The 20,220-nt window shown below is 28.1% G+C and overlaps 1 protein-coding gene across 1 annotated transcript in view; it reads left to right on the plus strand.

Moving 5' to 3' along the window:
• Positions 1-7,525: 7,525 nt before the first annotated feature.
• The window catches only part of LOC126838492 (uncharacterized), a 37,298-nt gene continuing 24,603 nt past the window's right edge, over positions 7,526-20,220 (plus strand). The window contains exon 1 of the mRNA XM_050572982.1: positions 7,526-7,632. The gene's annotated coding sequence lies outside the window, so the exon portion shown is untranslated. The remainder of the gene's footprint in view (positions 7,633-20,220) is intronic.

Here is a 20,220-nt window from a genome sequence, read left to right on the forward strand (position 1 = left end):
AATTATATTTAGTTTGCAAATAAAGTGCTGTAGATTTAGAGCTGTTTCTTGAGTTTTAAATGAATAGTTTCTAACGACCTCAAAATGTACTCCTGACCAACAATTTAACTATTTACCGTAAAACCACTTCATTAAAGTTCCTTATGCAATCTCAAATATAATCATGCATAGAAAACGCCTTTGGATATTCTTTAGGTTACCGTTAGACAATTTGAATTATATTCTAAAAAACAAAACCATAGTGAATTAACCTTTTGAATTTTTTTTTTCAAACTTTTTAATAGCTTTTCTTATTCATATTTTAAAAGAACATAGTAAAAAAGCCAGCACAGTGGGACGGGAAAGTTACAGATCTACAGGAATTTTTATAACTGAAAGTGATAAAATCACTTTAAATTAAACGCTTCGTTGCGAATCTATGGATAGTGGGTTCAAACTAGTACAGTCCAAACCAACCACTGTATAAACCAGCATAGTAAGAAAGTATTATACATAAGTGAGTAAGTAAGGGAGTCCAGTGTTCACATATAAAAATACAAATATCAATAAAATCGTTGTACCTAATGACAATCATATGCTTAAAAATTATTTGTTAGTATCAGGGTGGATACGATTAGGGTTGATCGTCTATCTATACAATTGTAATGCCGTAGCATCATAATTAACAATATAATGAACATTTGTTGATTTATTCACACGTAGCAACCTGGAAATTGACTACAGTCAAAGTGTAATTTTCCCATTTTTTTTTTTTTTGAGTTTTTTCTTAATTAAAAAAAAAATTGATTACAGATTTTTGAGAAAATGTTAAATGTTATAGTTTCATTTTAGATCTACATTCGACCTAATTTTCAGGCCTAAAACTTTGCTTGGAAAAGTGAAATAAAGTAAAAAATTCTATCCTTTCTAGGGAATAAGTTTATGATATTTTTTTTTGGTTTGTCAATGTTTATCGGTAATTCTATGTTTAAAGAATACTCCATAAAAATGTGTAACTAATTCGACAATTTTTTTTAAAAGTTATAGAGCATCGTAATTTTGAGTTGAAGAATATGTGAACCGCTAACTACAGAAAGGGGACAAGTCCATTTTTATCAATTTTGATTTTATTATCATTTTGAACTAAGCACACGTAAACGCATCGACTACTGCAGAAAAGAGAAAAATTTGACGAAACGTCTAAAAGTAGCGCTTGGAAATTCCTACTTACAACAGAAAGAGGACATCTCCATGACATGTTCCGCTTCTGCAGTTAACTGATATTTTCAACAAAAAAAACTGATATTTTCGTTTTTGTCAGCTATAAATTAAATTATATATTATATTATAATATAATTTATATTAAATTATAAAACTCAATAATAAAAATTATATAATAATAATATGAACTAATTAAAACTAATTTCCATTATTTTATACAATATACTATTTCGTTCATAATTAATTATATTAACATTATTTATTATATAATTAATTCCAATATTATATAAATCATACATTTAATTTTTTTATATTTACAGTTTTGATAAGGGGGATGGGTAATTGTACCAATAAGTTCAAATATTCATAAATTACCAATTTTGTTAAAATATTAATTACAGATACATTTTTAGGGATAAAAAATGTGATTATATTTTATCTTAGCTACTAGTATTATTGTTATGTTTGTAATGAAAAGAAAATCAAGTAAAAAATCATTAGTTTCCTATGAAAAGTCTACATAATATTCAACATTGTACCTTAAGTTATTAATATTGTTGAAGAAATATGTTTTCTGTACTAAATATTTTTACTCGCTATTGTCGTTCAACCTATTTCACAGACAGGAATGATGTAAGCCAACAGTGGAGATGATGTTGCAGCGGTAGCGTACTTAAGACAATGTCTTTGGTCGCGATAAAGCGTGTGTCATCATTTCGCTTTAATACCGAAAGTATTCGCAGCACGTTTCCGCTTAATAACAATTAATAATCACACACTTCGGCTGGTAAACTATATAAAGAAACTAGTGTTCAAGGACACTGAAAGTAGTAAGTCTACACTCCGCATCATGTGGTCTGCTCCGGCAGATATGCAAATCACTTGGGTTTCAAAGACCGCGGTATACTAAACACCGAGATAGAGAAAGAGAGAGAGGGAGATTAATAAAATCATAAGTAATTATTTTCTACATCTACATAAATACATCTATCTCGGTAGAACAAACATAGTTAGTCGAGACTTTTTTCAGTTTAAATTTCTGATTTATAACGCCCCCTCCAAATAAGCAAAGCTCATTAATAAGATATTTTTAAGACAAACGGCGTTTATGTTGAATATGTACAGTCTACTTAGAAAAAACCGAATATATAATATTTATTCTAATTTCTACCCAGCTGTGTTCACGGTTGAATGTTTTTTTTAAATTTAATGCTTCAAAATTCTACGAAGGTATGGATTTGGTTTTAACAATGGGAGGAGGTCTGAGAAATGTTAGACTGCGATGGTGATATCGCTATGTTGTAGCAGCGTCTTAATGTTAATATTTAAAGAATCGACCTTATTTATTTACAGGTCTTTAGAATTTTTACACATTTTAATAAATTGGTATGCTACTTGTGTAAATAGATTCAAAAAAGTGCAGAGTATCTACGAAATACCAAACATAATAAAGTAAAATTATACATTTTTAAAGCGTTTAATCGAAGCAAAACAAAAATGTAATTACACAATATCACTTTTATCGATGATGTTTTCAAGATTCTACAAAATGTAGATGAAAAAAATGTTTTCCTCTCTAGAGGAAAGATTAATGTTTGATCGGAATATAATAAAAAAGTACCCAATCATTTCCGGTACAGGGTAATCGGCAATTTCAGGTATTTTGTTGGTTCGGATACTCGGTTGTTCCGGATGTTAGACGTGTTTGCGGGTACCTGTGTAACCAGCTATATTACCTGTACCAGTAATACCCGTTAAAAAAACAAAAGCTCTATAACATAGAGATGATTATAATCATTCAATCATTCACTCATATTTAGATTTTACTATTAACGCATAATTATATGTTTACGTCCTCAAACTTTGTTTCCGTTTTGTCGTGTGATTTTCAGTCCTACTTTGCTTGATGAAACTTAATAAAGCGTGACTATGTAATTGACAAAAAGCACGCATAAGTATCTAACAACCCAATGATCATTCGTGTAAGCACAGCATGTATATCCGGCCGTGGAACGTTCAAAATCCAAACTAACTCATAGTAACTACGTCAGGCATTAACAGCTCGTCTCTTTGAAACACTTCACGAACTGCCTTATTGAATAATTATTGTTCATCGCCGTTCAGCTTGAAGATGTATTGTTTCCATTTAATTTAATTTAATGGGAACTCAATGCGAGTATTCACATAGTTAAGTTACATTGAACGTTCAATCTAATGACAAGTTAAATCTAAATAACTACGACTGCAACGGGTACAAGCATGGAAAACTATTTGCCTTTCACTAATCACTATGGTATCTTAACGAACCATTATAGTATAAATACAATTTTCAGTACACCCCCTTGAAAACATCTTACACGAATAACTGTTTATTATTTGACAACAAACAAAACGTTGGTTTTAAATTAATTGGTCGAGTAATTAAAACTTCGGGTGTTTCGACTAGTGAATTATATTGAAAAATAGAAAATTACAGACAGACAATAAAATATTTGGATAGACACCAAATTAATAAAAGAAATGATGTTGATTATATTAAGTCGAAAGCCAAACTTAAAAGCCTCAACCTCTCTGTCTCTAATTAACCTCGTGAATGAGAAAACATATAATATATATTTGTTTTTAACTTGAAGAGCCTATAAATGTAAAAAAAAACACATCGGTGCCAAATTGAAAAATTAACAAATTAATTTGGTCTTTCATAAATCAATTAATATAAAAAAAAAACTAAAAAGTTTCAACAGCTTAATAGTATTCAATTGTCTGTCTTTTTCAAACGAATTCCTATGTATTTTTATGATATGTGTTAGATGCGGTATTTACGAACTTATTGTGCAATAATGGAAATCAGAAATGGCCCATTTAAGTGCTATAATAAATGACTATATAAAACTTATTTTCCCACCAATCCTTACCGTAAACTAATTCTTTTTTATTTGATATTTTCTATAGATTATTTTACGCATTTTGATTGTAGTTTTAAACAATAACTCAATAATCAACATTCTATAAACGTCTACCTATCCTAATGTGAACAGGACAGAACAATTAAATACCGGTGTTGGATCTAAGTTTTCAACTTGCTTGCTGTTCGTGTAGACTAGGTTCTCAAATCGACAGCCGGAAGGTAGAACTCTGTAGCGGAATGATTGCATTATAATATTTGAGCGCTAAAGAAAAATTTAGCTATTTATTAGAGTAGCTGTCTTACATATTGTATAATTATTATTCATTAATCCAAGAGCGGACCGCGTAATAATGAATGATTATGCGCAAAGTGATAATTCAATTTAAAGTTAACTACAACTCAAAATTTGCTCAGGAAATGGAACGACTAAAACGTTTAATAGTGTTGTCTGCAACATTTTCTACCGGTCTCTTATCACGATATTACTTGGAAATAATGTTTTAACTTTTTGTTGTCTAAATGGCATATTCATATGGCCATTTATTATTGAAATATACATCAACGGTAGGGATAAAGGTAATCACTGTCTCTAAAATATCATTCATAAAGAAAAGACTATAGAGCATATGTAGTATTCTTAAATGAATATCGGAAAAAATGTATTCTTACAATATTTAATGCAATTTGTTTTTAGTGGCCTTTTTCTATTTATTAAATCACGCATGATATTTGCAAACAAAGATTGGAAACAATATTTTAAAAAAAATAGTTAAGGACAACTAATACTTTCTTCCGCTCGATATCTTCTCGTTACCTAGGTCTAATAAAAGACAACCGATTAATACATTTTTAATTAGCAACATTTATATTGACCAAATAAGAACAGTAAAAACAAAAAAAATTAAACAGTTCTTTTTATTTGTAAGTCCAAAAACTAGGACTACGAAAACCAAACAAAATAGTTTCCATCCTATCAAAGATAAAGTCGTTAATGATATTTTCTTAGTTTTAACTGTATATTTATTATATCCTACAACAGTTTAAAATTAATTTTTAAATTTAAACATACATATTATTTTATTTATTGAAACGTAAAAACGTTGTATAAAATTGTATACCTTTATATATGAAATCGTATGTATTGAAATGAAATATATAACGTAAAATAAGAAGACAGGTCTATGTACCTTCAAAAAATAGCACCAAAATATTAAATATTTTAAAATACTAGGCGTAGATATATATTTTTAATAATATCAATTATGATGATTTCTCAAGTCCAATCTAATAGTTTTCTAATTAATTATTATATTTCTACATAAAACGCTGGTAATACACATAACGATTAAACATAGATACATTTTGACCAACCAAATTGCAACAAAACACATTTTAATTATACTAAAACTAATTCCTCAACTTTCAGGTACCGATTAAATTTAAAGTTTAAACCTATTTAATACCCAGTATCGTTTCCGCGCTTAACCTAATCCACCGTATCACTGAGATTAATTGGAAAATCGAATATGAACTCAAGCGAACTAAGCTTCGGATAATACCTAATTATTCATTGCCTAAAATGAAGACGTATAAAAAAGCATCGTAATGGTAATTTATGTACAAACCTACAATGCTTTTATTTCGATGACAACTAATTTAATGATTATAACAATATAAAGTATAACATATGACCATGAGTTTTGACTTTGACTATTTATAGGTATTTATGCTGTTAATATGTAAATCTTTAGCTTTCAAATAATATGCGACAAATATGTATACCGTTAATTTTTTTATTACTAAAAAAGACTATTATATGTATAGAGTTCTTGTTTTTAAATTTTACTAAGTAATGTAATAAGTATGCTAAATGGACTTTAGTATAATTATTAGTAATGAAAACATGCAAGCAATTGCCGGGATATCTTTTTTTTTTTATTTACAAAATTTATAATACGTAATGGCCCTACTGAGCGAGCTTAAGTGAGTGCCCATGAAGTCTTATCTATAAACTAAACCATAAACTAAATCGCCACATTACTTAAAATTATTAGTAATACAAATACCTAAAGACATACAAAACGATAATATAAATACATATTGCAGTTGAGGAACAGTTAACAAATTATAACAATATAGGCGCAAATTTTGTAGCTTGTTACATAAGTCAATGTGTTTAATTAACTTAAGTTATAAGATATAAGATAATTGTATTTTGTATCTTGTATATTGTACTTAGTCGAAAAGATACTGTCTTTTGCCCATCCCTGGATGCACCCCATGCAATTATGTCATAATTATAGGAGGACTCTACCAGTGATTTGTAGACCATTTTAACTTGTTTATTGCTTAAAATAGATCTCAACTGTTTTAAGCCATAAGAAAGTTTTCTTCTTTTTGTTACTAATACATTTTAAATACTAACCATTTTAAATTACAGCTCATTTCTATACCTAAGTACTTGATGGTAAAATTAATTTTTAATTTATTATTACAAGAGCATGAGTTAGTTGAATGTAATAAAATATGGTCTGTATTTGGAAAATCTTTATTGCTTAGGTAATACGATAAAATAAATGTTTCTTCTATATTTAAAAACAATTGCCGAGTTATAAACTTGTTTCGCGGGTTTTAATACTTATACCAGAATATGATTTGTAATGACAAAGTTTTTAATGATTATATGTTGAAAAATGTAGATACATCATGAGCGCCACTTGTGTTTGATATTGAGTATTTTTGCTTCCAAATGTTTACTATTGATTAATAATAACTTAATGCTGCACTGTATGATATTTTTCCATAAAATATACAGCCCATAGTATTGAATTAGGATTTTAGAAAAAAATAGTACAAACAAAATATATATATTATTCGATCAGAAAAATATTCGATTGTACAATATTTTATTAAATTTTGTATACACAAATAAAAAAAATGGTAGTCTACTAAATTTCCTGAAAAGTTGCCACAATGCATATATGTATGCTCTGTTATTTAGAGTAAGGTTAAATTAACATTTGTTCTAATTACTCAACGAATACTTTAAAAAATAATATTTTAACGTTTTACATTTTTTTTTTTGTGTATTTTGATTTAATGAGTCACTTTTAGGTGTGAAATTGGGTCCTAACAGATTGATATTGTATAAATAAATAAACGGTAATTAATTGTTGTTTATAGCTTAAGTTTTCACCAGATTGACGGTGTCATAGTTATACTAGCTTTTATTTATACATTTCCAATTTAATACCGGGCCTAAATATCAACAAACATAAATAACCGTTTGTCTGTATAGAGATACGAACATAGCTCTTCTGTCAGGAGGTGGGACTTGTTGCGCGCACGCTGAAAAGAGTGGTGTAGAATATTACCCTCTCGGTTGTCTGATCCACCCTCATCGAGTGCGTAGTGCACGAAACAAGCCTTGCGTATATATAATATAGAAATGGAGCAGTAGATTTCACTCTGCTGTACAGTATCACCGTTTGTACCGCAAACTGGTCGTGCGCTTCGGGCCACAGGTAAGACACATTTAAATATATATATATATATGTAAATATTTTTTTAATCAATTTTCACTTATTTAATTAATACACTACACAACATAAAAAATATTTTCGTTAACTACATATTTATCCAAATCACTATTTAGTAACATTAGTATATAAAATATGGTTTTTTTAAGCAGGCACACTGGGGTTCGGGATAGTAGGAAAAGAAAGATATTGGGATCGGGAAGTCAGTCATAGCAATTTTCAGGATAATTATAAGAATATCGAAAATAATTATAAACGCTTCGATGCAAATAATGTAAAAATATTAAATACCGATAAAAGCATTACAAATGTGTTTAAAATTGTATTTTTTTGTATTAAAGTGGATACGATTTCAGTTGATCGTCTGTCTTTTTAACAATTCGTCGCTGTTACCAATAGACGAATTATAAACATTTTTATGAAAAATGTTTTTCGTATATATTCACATAGAGAGTAACCTGGAAATTTAATACGACAAGTATGATTTTTTATTTTTTTTAATTGGGGGGGGGGGGGAGTTTAAAAAAATAAAGTTTGGCTACAGATAATTGAGAAAGTTGTACATGTAGACATGCTACACGAAGGAATCGTTTCAGCGGTTTGGTAGATGGTTTTAGACAAAAAAATAAAAACTCGTTGTTAAAACAATACCTTGTAGCACCTATAGTCCTAACATGCAAGGAGCTCAATATTATAAATATATTTTATCGTTATAAAGACTCTTCGACGATTAAGACGTTTTTAGCTTTATTCAGATAATAATTTAAATTAAAATCCCAAAGCAAAAAACATTTTAGTGTGCTTGCATGGTTGTTTAAAGTCATGAGCATTTATAAATGTGTATTAAAACTTTAAATAATTTTAAAGACACTACGTTAAGACAAATGTTTGCTCATCGTTTTTCTCGTATTGCTTGTAAAGAGCTATGAATAGTTGTATAAATAAATAACAACAACAATATACAACAAGTATTTCGGTTTCCGGAAGAAGATATAGCGTTTTGATAAATAAACTATTCGATGATGATTTCAAAACGATACGTTAATGCATGGAGACTATACATTTTAGTAAAACCGGAAGAATATTCCAATCAATTTAACATGTCGATACAATTTTTTTTTTTGTTAGTAAATGATGTGACAAATAAAGCGAGATACTTCGCACGGTCACATACACAGTTGTGTAATGAAATTGCATAACTAGAGTGCCGTCTTACAAAACATTGGTCCCACAAAATATATTTTAATTATTAATATATTATATCATTATTAGCTTAATACAAATGCATTAGTTGTACATGATAATACCTCAAGTCTTAAAATTCTCTACTATTATACTTATATTTTGCTTATTAGTAAATACATTATAAATTGTATAAATAGTTTTGTATTTTTTAACTTTACACTATACATTTTAGAATATATTTTCTTCCATATGACTAAATTAATTTTCAAATATTTCAAACTTCTCTCTGAAACCACATAAGGAAGAGAAAGAGAAAAAAATCTAAAAAAATAAGGGTTTTTTTTCACAATTTTGGAACTATTGACGGGTGGTGAAGAATGTTTTTTATTCACATAAGGACCACCATTATATATATATAACAATAAATGTATTTATTCTTGTATCGCGAAATTTTTCATTCTATAAGCTATGTTTTAGTTATAGAATAATAGATATATTTAGTTGGAACATTTTTGTATGTGATCTAAATCCTAAGTACTCAACGATTATGCTAATATATATTATAATCGGCTCTATGCTAATAGTATACAGAAATCGAATAAATTAATACAATTCAAATCTCTCGATTTACGTATACGGTCAAATTTTTGGATTAATATTTCCAGAAAATTAATTTATGCAAATTGTATAAACTTTTTTCATATTCCATACCGGTTACTAAATTAATATTATTAAAAGTTTTTTAAGTCGCCAATTGGTATTTAATACTTGAAACAAAAATTAGTTTTTGAATATCCACCGTGGAGAACATATTAAAGAGTAATTGAGAATTTCAGATTCTGAGTAAAATATAAATCAAGTATATAAGTTTTAAAAAATCAACGGTTTTCATAATTTAAGTCTACACCGTTAGTATCTTTTAGAGTTGAAAATATACGTTAAATTACCGTCATTTGGTCTTCTTTTATTTGTCTCAAATCTAATTTATTACATTAGAAGATCAAAAATCCTACATATCACTTTCCAAAAAACTGACAAGCGTTGAATAAAAATAACTGCATTTATAATAAAAATTTGGTTTTTAAACAATAAAAAGTCTCTTTTGCTTGAAACAATGTAATATAATTTATAAAAAAAAATATGCAACCGAAAAACAGCAACCACTAGTTTAGTTTGTAGTTTTTAATATAAATTATATGTCTTTACAATTTACTAAAACATGTGTTCATATCATTGTAGTAATTTTTTATATTAAGCTATAAACCTAAACTCTTGAACCGGATCCCTAATCAATTTATTTTATCTAAATGTAATGCATAATTTTACGTACTAAAATAATATTATTTCAAACACCACAGTTGAATGAAAACAAAATAAATATTAATTACGTTAGAAAATGTAAGGATTTGAGAAATAAATTATGTTTAACATTATATTGTTTCCTAATAATGTATGGTGCACATTTCGGGATCATTTATTAATACAACTTAGATGCTAGATAAATGAAATCTCTTATAGTCGTATACAAACAATAACAAGGCTGCCCAAATAATTAACTCCTAGTAAATAATTCCATTAATTCGGGTTTGCATTCAGCATGAACACAGATAAGAACAATGAATGAATAGCACAAAATGAATAGTATATACAATGATAAACCATGTGTTGCCTACATAACTAAATTGTGAGTAATTTACTCGTAACACACGTTGAGGCAATCATTTTGGAGCGTTATCGTAATAATTTAAAACAAAATAAAAACAAACAACAAATTTGTCCGTGCAATGTTTGCACCGAAAAAATGTGTTTTTCCGAAAATGTGTAATCGAACAATTACATTTTATTTAATGAGTAAAAATTAAGCGTTTAGGTGTTCAATGGACATTTATCCCAAAGAGAGAAAGTCGTGTTATTTTAGTTCTAAGTTCTAAATCTACCAACAAATGTTAATTTATGTTTCTTAGCGATTCAAGTGATTTGTAGCAGATCTAGACGTTTACTTATTTTTTCAACACATCGTCTACACTCTTTTCAATTCTGCATCTAATCTAATAGTAAAACAGCTGAAATGTAATTGTTTTTAAATCCATGCGACCATATGGAGAAAAGTGACATTTGGCTATTGTTATAAGTTATTACTATACAATTTCTATTGTGCAAACACATTACACAGTAAGAACTATTATCTGATGATTATACAATGTTTTTCCATCCTTTGTAATCGAGTACTATTGACATTTATGCCTTCTTTCTTTTTAAGTAAACATTTAGAATTAATATGTTATCATAATTATTTTCTACTTTAAATTAAATTTTGTTTAATGTCAATGTAAAAATTGATACAGGTGACGAGTAGTTGTTCTGTTATTTAACTATTAACTTAACCTAACTGAACTTATGCTCATTATTGCTTAACATTTTTCTGGTCACTAGAGAATATTATGGTATATTAGCTAATATATATAATATTGATAATAAACGATAACTTTATGTTTTTTGGTTAACATTAAAGAAATTGCTTGAAAATATTACTTAGTAGAAAACGTTAAGTTTGCAGTTGAATAATATTAAATTTTATTTTTACACTTGTCCCCGAAATGATACCGTTGGAAGAAGAATTATGATATTATCAAAGTACTTATAACATAATAAGACAATGTAACATAGTAAGACAATAATATTTGTAAATACATTTTGCCTTTCTTTGGATAATGTTTTGCAGACGTCCTTGGTCGAAACCTAATGGCAGAAATCGAAATTCCATTTATGTTTTTCTTTGTTCGAATGCGATGACGATATCGACCTATTCACGAATAAATATTTACAAATAATTATTATCGGACAGCTCAAATGCTTATACACTTGACATTATTATAAAGGTCCTTTTTCTTACATGACATGTTCTTTTTGCTTTAGACGTTTACAAAAGCTAACGAATCAGTCGATTAAAGTAACACTACACGCTATAGTACCATAAGCAATAGCTAGACCAATGCAATGTTTAGTTATAATAAATTATTATTAAGTCGTGTAACGATTGGCAAAGAGAAAATTTTGTACTGTTTTGTGATTTAACTTAATTACATATGTTTAAAAACCGCACGCCGCCGCTCGTATTCTGAATAATAGCATATTATTTATGTGCGCCTGTATAACTAATTTTCGAAAAATAACATTTTTTATTAAATAAAAAAAATATATATACAATTACTGTTTCAAGATTGTTTTTCTTCTATCTCCAAATATAATTAATAAAATTACGGTTAGGCTGTACTACATACGCTGTATGATGAAAATTTGTAATAATTACAAGGATTTTCACAAATTGCTATTTTATTAAACTCGAGTAGCTCGCTCTTCTGCATACCATCGTCTTGTCGTCGTCAAGTACCATTTTTACATCTAACACGAAAACAGCCGAGAGGATCTCATTAATATTAAACGCGTTAAACTCATTAGACACTTAATTAAAAAGTAAAAAAAATTGGTGAAATTATTAAGTACTAAAAAAAACCCTTTTTTTGTCATTCGACGTATCTTATGACACAATCTGAATCAACATGAAAGTTGATACAAAGTGTTCTTAAAATATATGCATGATCAGAACAATGATAATTACACCTAACTACAGCAAACGATAACTGAAGCATTTTTCCTAGCTCTGTGGACAGATATTAAAATTGTTTTACGGATAATTTTCTGTAAAATAATGTACGTCATATAGTTAGAAGTTGAAGGAACTCGTTTGATGTACTATAAAGGACGAGTGGCAGCGATCATAGTACCTTTAATCTAATTCTAATTTGCAGCGCGTTTGGTTTATAAAGGTATCCTCTGAAATACTAACAAATATCTGTATGCGTCTTATGCTCAGTTATAGCAGACCTATTTTGTTTTGGGCTTATTCGAAATTTCTCTGTCGTCCCAAAAGATGGGTTAATGCCAGTTTTGCGAATGCAAGATGTAGGAATAATATTAATAATTTATCAAAAAACTATATTGTTTGACCTAGAAATAACCATCATTGATTTTGAAATGGCATATACTCGGTAACCGCGACACTACGGAGACAAATTACTTTCTTTGCAATTAAGTTCATGTATAAAATTAAAATAATAAATTGTTTTCGTTTATACATTTAGTCGCCGCAATGATATTAATTTTTAATCATGCTAAACTTTTTAACTAAAATCTCCACGGTATTTTAGTTTGATATATACTGTATACACATTGCACATAATGTATAATGAACCAATATAGACAATAATGTGTGCAAACATTATGTATGCAACATCATACAGTTCTGAAAACTAATTTTAAAATGTTATACAACAAACTTCTCATTAACGAGAAAAGTTGAAAGAAACGGTACTAAACATTATCCCCACTTACATTACAAAATTATTAAAAAAATCTTTAAAAATAATTTTATTTTATTTAGAAAGATAAAAAAACAAAATACCAAAACTACATTAAAGAAACACAGATTAATAAAAACCATATTTTTAGGTTTATGATTATACTGGTCAAAAATTGTCAACTGTTTGTTGCCTCAAAAATGTCTTTCAAATAAGACATAAATTATTCCCAAAATAATGGCTATACTACATTTTTTGTAATGATTGTATAAGTTATGCATTGTTAACTATGTATACATAGTTAAAAAACATTTTGTTTTATTTACATTTTTTTTTCAATTTTCAATTTTAATATAAATTAGCATTTTAGTTACCATAAAATCTTAAACTTGTCTAATATAATCTCTAAATTTTCAGCGCAATCTCGTTTAATCAATACTTTATGCACAGTGTAAAATATTACGATTATTTATCACGCATCAAATACGGTATGCTGACTTTATCCTATGACCGTTAATCTACTAATAATGAATAGTAGAGTCAGTACAAGCTTTTCACTATGCGTTTTGGCACGTATTTTATTTATCCGCCAAATGTATATCTAACTATACTGCAATAATAGTATAAAACTATGAAAAATAAAATAATTACATAATACAATAATTGAATACCGTTCTAAATTCCAAATAATAATAATTGTTTTAGGTAAAAAGTTTTAAATAAAAGCTGTATTCGTTATTACACTGAATGGTTTATATACATTTTTAACGTTTTAATTAAAATATTAATTATTAAAATTATAAATATTGTATAACATTATTTCAAATGATTGTTTTAGAGAATAACATTTATAAGTTAAATAGCAATATTCACCTATACCTACATACAATTGTTGTTAACCTATTTAATACAAAATAACACAATACGAATAATAACTGACCGATAACTAGTTTTAATTGAAAACGTATTAAATTATTGTGTTTAAATAAATAAGAGATGCGAAGGCGGTAATAGACTGTAATGGCATTATCATCTACGTTCATGTGATTCCCTTCACGCTTATACTAATTAAATTGCTAATAAAAAAAAAAAATACTTATTGAATATTATTTATCTTAATTTTAGACTAATTAAAATCTATTTTTGTAATCATTAGTTGTATGTAACTTTGTAGGAAGTAACACTGTTTATGTTATTTTACCACTGTACATTAGTTTAACTTTTTCCAAAATTTGCTGCATCTAATAAATAAAAAAATATATCTTTAAAAAATTAGATACCCCCTAAAACTAAAATTAAAACTATCATTTAAATAGTGGTTATTAAAAAGTTTGTGTAGTTATTTATTAATGGTTTCATTAGTTTAGCTTAGTATTTAAGTATAGTTTAGCCTAAAATGTTAAAATTGGTAAACTTCACTTAAATTTTAAGCTGAAGTGGTTAGATTGGAAATAACTTAAACAGCCCATGAGGGCATCGATGCCCCCGTTTAGAGAGGAGTATTTTTGACAAATTTGCTACCTTGGACGCAACCTGTCCTCCTTCCTGAACACTCACCTGAAATACTGAAAACGGCCATTAGTAAATATTTTATTTGTAACACTTTTAGAAAACCTAATTATATTATAGTAAAATATAATATAAAATGGGTAGTAAAATTAAAATTAATTTTTACAACAAAACAAATTTCCAACTAAACCCCTGGGTAGACAAATATATTGTAACACACACACATATAAATAGTATAAAATAATAATAAATAGACCGTTAAGATTTTTATTGGTGTCTGGGTTCTGGACGTTTTTATTTACTAAGGTTATTGCCGGAAAAAATATAAAAGACTTGTGACTCGCTGTTCAAAGCTTGTGTTAAACGTTCATGTATGTATAGAAAGGTAGAGCATGGCAGTGTTGTACACTCGTAAGTGTGTGTGTATAAAACTGAACACGTCATTGTATACCTAATATTATTATGTTCAATTTCATTGGGAGCTAGGAAATTTTTACGATATCATAATAAATTGGCTCATAAAACGTCATTTGTTAAGAAATTTGTCAGCATGTTTTTTTTCGATTTTAATTTTACCATTTTCATAATACACATATATTTTTATATTTATGGACAAATCCGGCCTTAGGTTAAACCAAGTTGTGTGTCATTTGGTGGACACGATTAAACTTCAAAATAGTAACACACAAAAAAACGTTATTTTAAATTCAGGTTAGGTATTATCGGGTTTACCACTATCCTTAGAATATCTTAATACTTCTTGCATCAAAATACTAAATACAAAAGTACAACCATCGTTGTCGTCGCAGTAAAAATAATAATTAATTTTTAGTACTTTTGCGGTCGCTGTTTTAAAAAAATAAAATCTTTTGAACTGCTATACAAAAAAATAAAAAGTAGAAATTACTTTCAACCGACAATTTTTCTGTTCTAACAAACTTAGGTGTTGAATATTCACTTTTATTTCACAATAAATGCACAAAGCTAGAAAAATCAAACACCTAATCATATTACTTCTTAAGGATCTTAAGAACCAAATTTAAAAAAAAAAATGGATGTCCATTGTTAAATTTTACAACTATTATAGAACAAGGTTTCGGATTCGTGGATATTACAAAATACGGCAAATAGAACCCATATCATAGCATTATAGTATACATAAAACTTCTTACAATTTCTGCCACAGACCTTCGTTAAAAAAACAGCCAAGTTAATTTGTGTTTAAAGCATTGATCAATTAAGTTACAAGTTAATGTTTAACTAAATTTTCATTAAACTTATTTAAAATTTAAAACTTATAACAACTTAATAATTTAACAAGTTGATTTAAAAAAACAGTGTTGGTACCCCATTTTACAGTTTACACACACCAAATCGAAGGGTTTCTTTTTATCTTATCAATTTTCTTATTAAGAAGTTAGGTATAGGTGATTTTTTGCAAAATTTTAATTTAAAGGTTAAACTGAGGTGTGTAATATTATTTTAATAATTAGAATTTTTTTTTTAGTAGTCAATTTATTTATCGGACTATCACAGCATCTTAGTCAGTGATTTCAAAACATTTTTTCATTTAAACATAGCATCGCAGAACGCGTTTTACTCGGTAAATAGTGGTTTTAGAGTCTTCTCAGAACCAACAATTCCGTAAAAGCTTGTCGTCACAGTTATGCTTCTACTCTAAATGCTCCTCACTTGACTATTTTGGAGTGCAAGGATGGAACAGCATAGATACATTAAACTATGAAGAGTTCATAGCAGGCAATAAAGTTGGGTTATACATTTTATTATTATTTTATATGACTCATTTTAGAGTAATAAACAAATTTCTACAAATGATTAATTTAACGAAACGGTCCTTGCGTGTGTTTTTAACTTATACATTTTCCCGATTGCTCCGTTTTTCTTTGTATTTTTCTAATATTTTGAATTCACTTTTGGCCTATATCGATACCCGGTTGTGTATATGTCGCAAATATAATTACTTAGTATAAAAACCACATGAATGACGGACTAGAAGATATTCATTGAAATGCGTTAAATAGGAATATACATGACAGTACGGACTTGATTAATTACTTCTAAACACAGGTACGTGTCACGGAAACGGACCGATAAAACCCCATCCCTCATACCTATGTGTAATATATTGAAACTACATCTCAAACAAGTACATTATTAGAAGCTATCACGTTATATCAACTAAAAGTGACTTGCGGCAGGGTTTATCTGTAGGTACCTGTGGCATACGATACGTGCAATAGTTCTAATTACCTATTGCAGATTAATCACTGAATGCGTTATGTTATGTTCTATAACATTAAAATATAATTGCGTAAGCTAGCCACAATGTATACTATTATAGATTACAGACTAGCCGTGAAATTAATCATTTCACGAGCAGTTAATTCATGGACTAAGTTAATGTCACTATATTATGTATCCATTTTACTCAATTAACATTTAACACACATAAACAAATATTTGTGTATAGTATAGTACGTATAATATCAACATTAATATGTACTGACAAATTTAATTCAAATAAATTAACAAAAGTGAAAAAAAGTTCTCCTCTTTCTTGAAAATTAAAACGGGTTAAAACTTTCCGTACCCAAAGTAATGTGAATCAGAAGAGTTAAAGGCTACAATATTTGTTAAGGGTCTACATAAAATTCCGGGCAAATATCACATTTTACTCACTAACTAAAAAAACAGTGTTTACAAAATTAAATATTTTTTCATAATTGACAAATCATTTTACAGGCTAAAAAAAAATTATTTTATATATATTTAAAATAATTAACCGATCCTGAAAAACATTTGTTTTATATTCTATTAACACAAATTGTTGTTAGTGAATAAAGTGTGATTTTTATCCTGTCCCTTAATATTTGTCAATGAATCCTTTTTTATTTACTGTATATTAATTAAATTTTGTTTTATTGATTTTTAAAGCCAACAATTTTACTCTTCAATTAAATTGGAAAAATCCTTTATACCTTCTTGATTGCCAGAAGAAGGTTATTTAGAATTATTAAAAATCAACTATTTAAACATTAAATAGTAATGAACGACTTTACCTATCTGAGATGGATTGTGACATTTCACACATTCTTTTCAACTGCCCCTCTCTCCTCCTCAGTCGTAATTTACTTTTTCCCCTTCTGTCCTCCATACGTTATATTTCTCCGGATATCCAACTCCTCCTTAATATATCTTGCTTCTCCTGTAATTACAAAAGCAATAAAAAAAAAAGTAATGAACTTCTAAAAATAGTAAATAATGATAATTTTTAAAATCCATTTACAGAAAATTCAAAACGGTTAGGTTTCAACTTTTAATGTTGGATAAATAATAAAATTACTTCGAAGAAAACGCTTTGGTTTTACTTTCAAATGTTTGACTACTTTCACGTCGGTTATTACCCTCAACCCCACTGTGCTTACTTCTTACTCTACTGTTGTTTTATATTATTTTAATTTAACTTCTTAAGTTTTACATGAGCTCCATCGCACCCTGTCCGTATTTGTTATTTTTAAGTATACCACAAAAAATATTAGTTTCGTTTATATATTTTGTTTTGTAAGCAAATCCACGAGTCTTAATAATTAATTATTTACCTTTTCTGGTTTAACTGGATATCTTACAGTTGTCTACACTGCCCGAATTAAACCATACTACTGACTATTAAATAAACGCAATTTGTAATTAAAATTCAAAGTTTTGTTTCAAATATAAATAAACCTAGTTTTTGAACAACAACCTTGAACTATTTTATTCGGTTTTCTAGTGAGAAGAAAACAGTTTTGGCTCTGAATTATGATTTAGTAAAAAATTGCATATACTTTAAACTAAATGGGTGGGTAGCGTCCTCTTAAGGGGTAACAGTATAAATTACTTGACTGCAAAATATCTTTAAAGGAGGACAAATGTCTTACTTCAAAAACAGTGCAATACGAGTAATAACAATAAACACGGATATTACACTTCAGCTTGAAAGTGGCAGGTGCAACGTTCAAGCGTGGTTTGACGTTTCAACAGTTTGTTCGCATTCGTTTATGTAGTGTGTACCTGTATATGAATTTGATATGCGTTGTCAAAAGATCGAGTACTGTTGTGCCGTTGGACAAATGTCTGCACCCGTTTTGACTGTGTAATTTCGGGGCGTAACATTTGTCTGTGTAGAAAAATGCGCTGCACTTCTTATGAAATGTACAAACGTTGTTGTTATTTATGAGTTTTTCATGTTTTACCACAAAGCAATTACTGATTACTAGCGACACGAAAACGGGTCGAAGTAAAATACAAAGCCCGTTTTTACCCAAAAGTTTGTTTTGAAATTGTATACATCTATAGAAAATACGAACTGACTTTCGGCGATTTCCATTTAGGAGCGGGCATGAGTGAAATATGATATCCAAATTTTTAGACCGCTAAGATTCATGCAACAATATCTCGACAAAATCTTATTAAAAAAAAAAAAAAGTTATTTTTAATTAAAAATTATACGGATTGTACGTTTTATAATTAGAAATATAACGGCTACTGCTATTAGTGGCAAGTAAATATATTACTGCTAACTATTTTGTTTTATTGATATCTGATCGCCAGTCAAAACATGATGTGAACATATTTTGACGGTATTAAAAAATATATCATAATTTTTCATTGAAATATTTTCTAAGTACGTTATTCTGTGTAGGGATAGTTATAATAGATAAAAAAGTACTAATACAAGCTACCTCATTATTATCAGTTGTTAATAATTGAGTACTAACACATGAAATATGTGCTTAATATTTATAATAGGAGGTAAATACGGTGTTGTTTATACATAACTACAGTTTTAGTTACTATATTACGTATTTGCCATGATAGCAACCAAGATGTAGGTAAATATACTTGCGTAGCTACTTGTTGAGTCCATTGAACATATATGAGAGGTATTTGCTTTAAAATACCTCTATATTAAATATTACTACTCTCTTTCCAACTAATTTCTAACTTTAGTATATCTAACTGAAACTGACGAAATTTGTAGAATTTGTCTGTTTCGAACATATCTTATTAAAGAATATAGATAGTATTAGCCGTTATTAGCAGCTATTTTACTTTGTTTTACTTTACTTTTGAGATTATTAACTCTACCTAGATCACAAACATCTGAAAAGATAAGATGGTTCTCCCTTTCGACGAACTTCTTTATAAGTTTTAAAATGTATACGTGTGGTGAATCACCGACGAGATTTTTAATGCTACAGCGCTATCAGCCTAATGATAAATTTTCTTTTTGGCTTAAAGATATTGTGGTTTCTATTTTTTTCTCGAAACAACATACTTTTAGTCTTAAAAATGTACTCACAAGAATTTACTAGACATTAACTTAATAACTGTAATTATTAATTTGTATGAAAAAAAAAAATAACACGTTTTCACTTTTGCGAAATGGTTATATTGAAATAACTGACCCTTTCCTTGGAGGGCTTCAGGTCCCTACAAAAATTATATAAACAATAATCTA

The sequence above is a fragment of the Adelges cooleyi genome, unplaced genomic scaffold (genome assembly GCF_023614345.1).
Source record: "Adelges cooleyi isolate 19-005CV unplaced genomic scaffold, UGA_ACOO_1.1 ACOO_flye_CR_arks_rails_tigmint_CR_PRNA_30, whole genome shotgun sequence".
Taxonomy (NCBI): domain Eukaryota; kingdom Metazoa; phylum Arthropoda; class Insecta; order Hemiptera; family Adelgidae; genus Adelges; species Adelges cooleyi.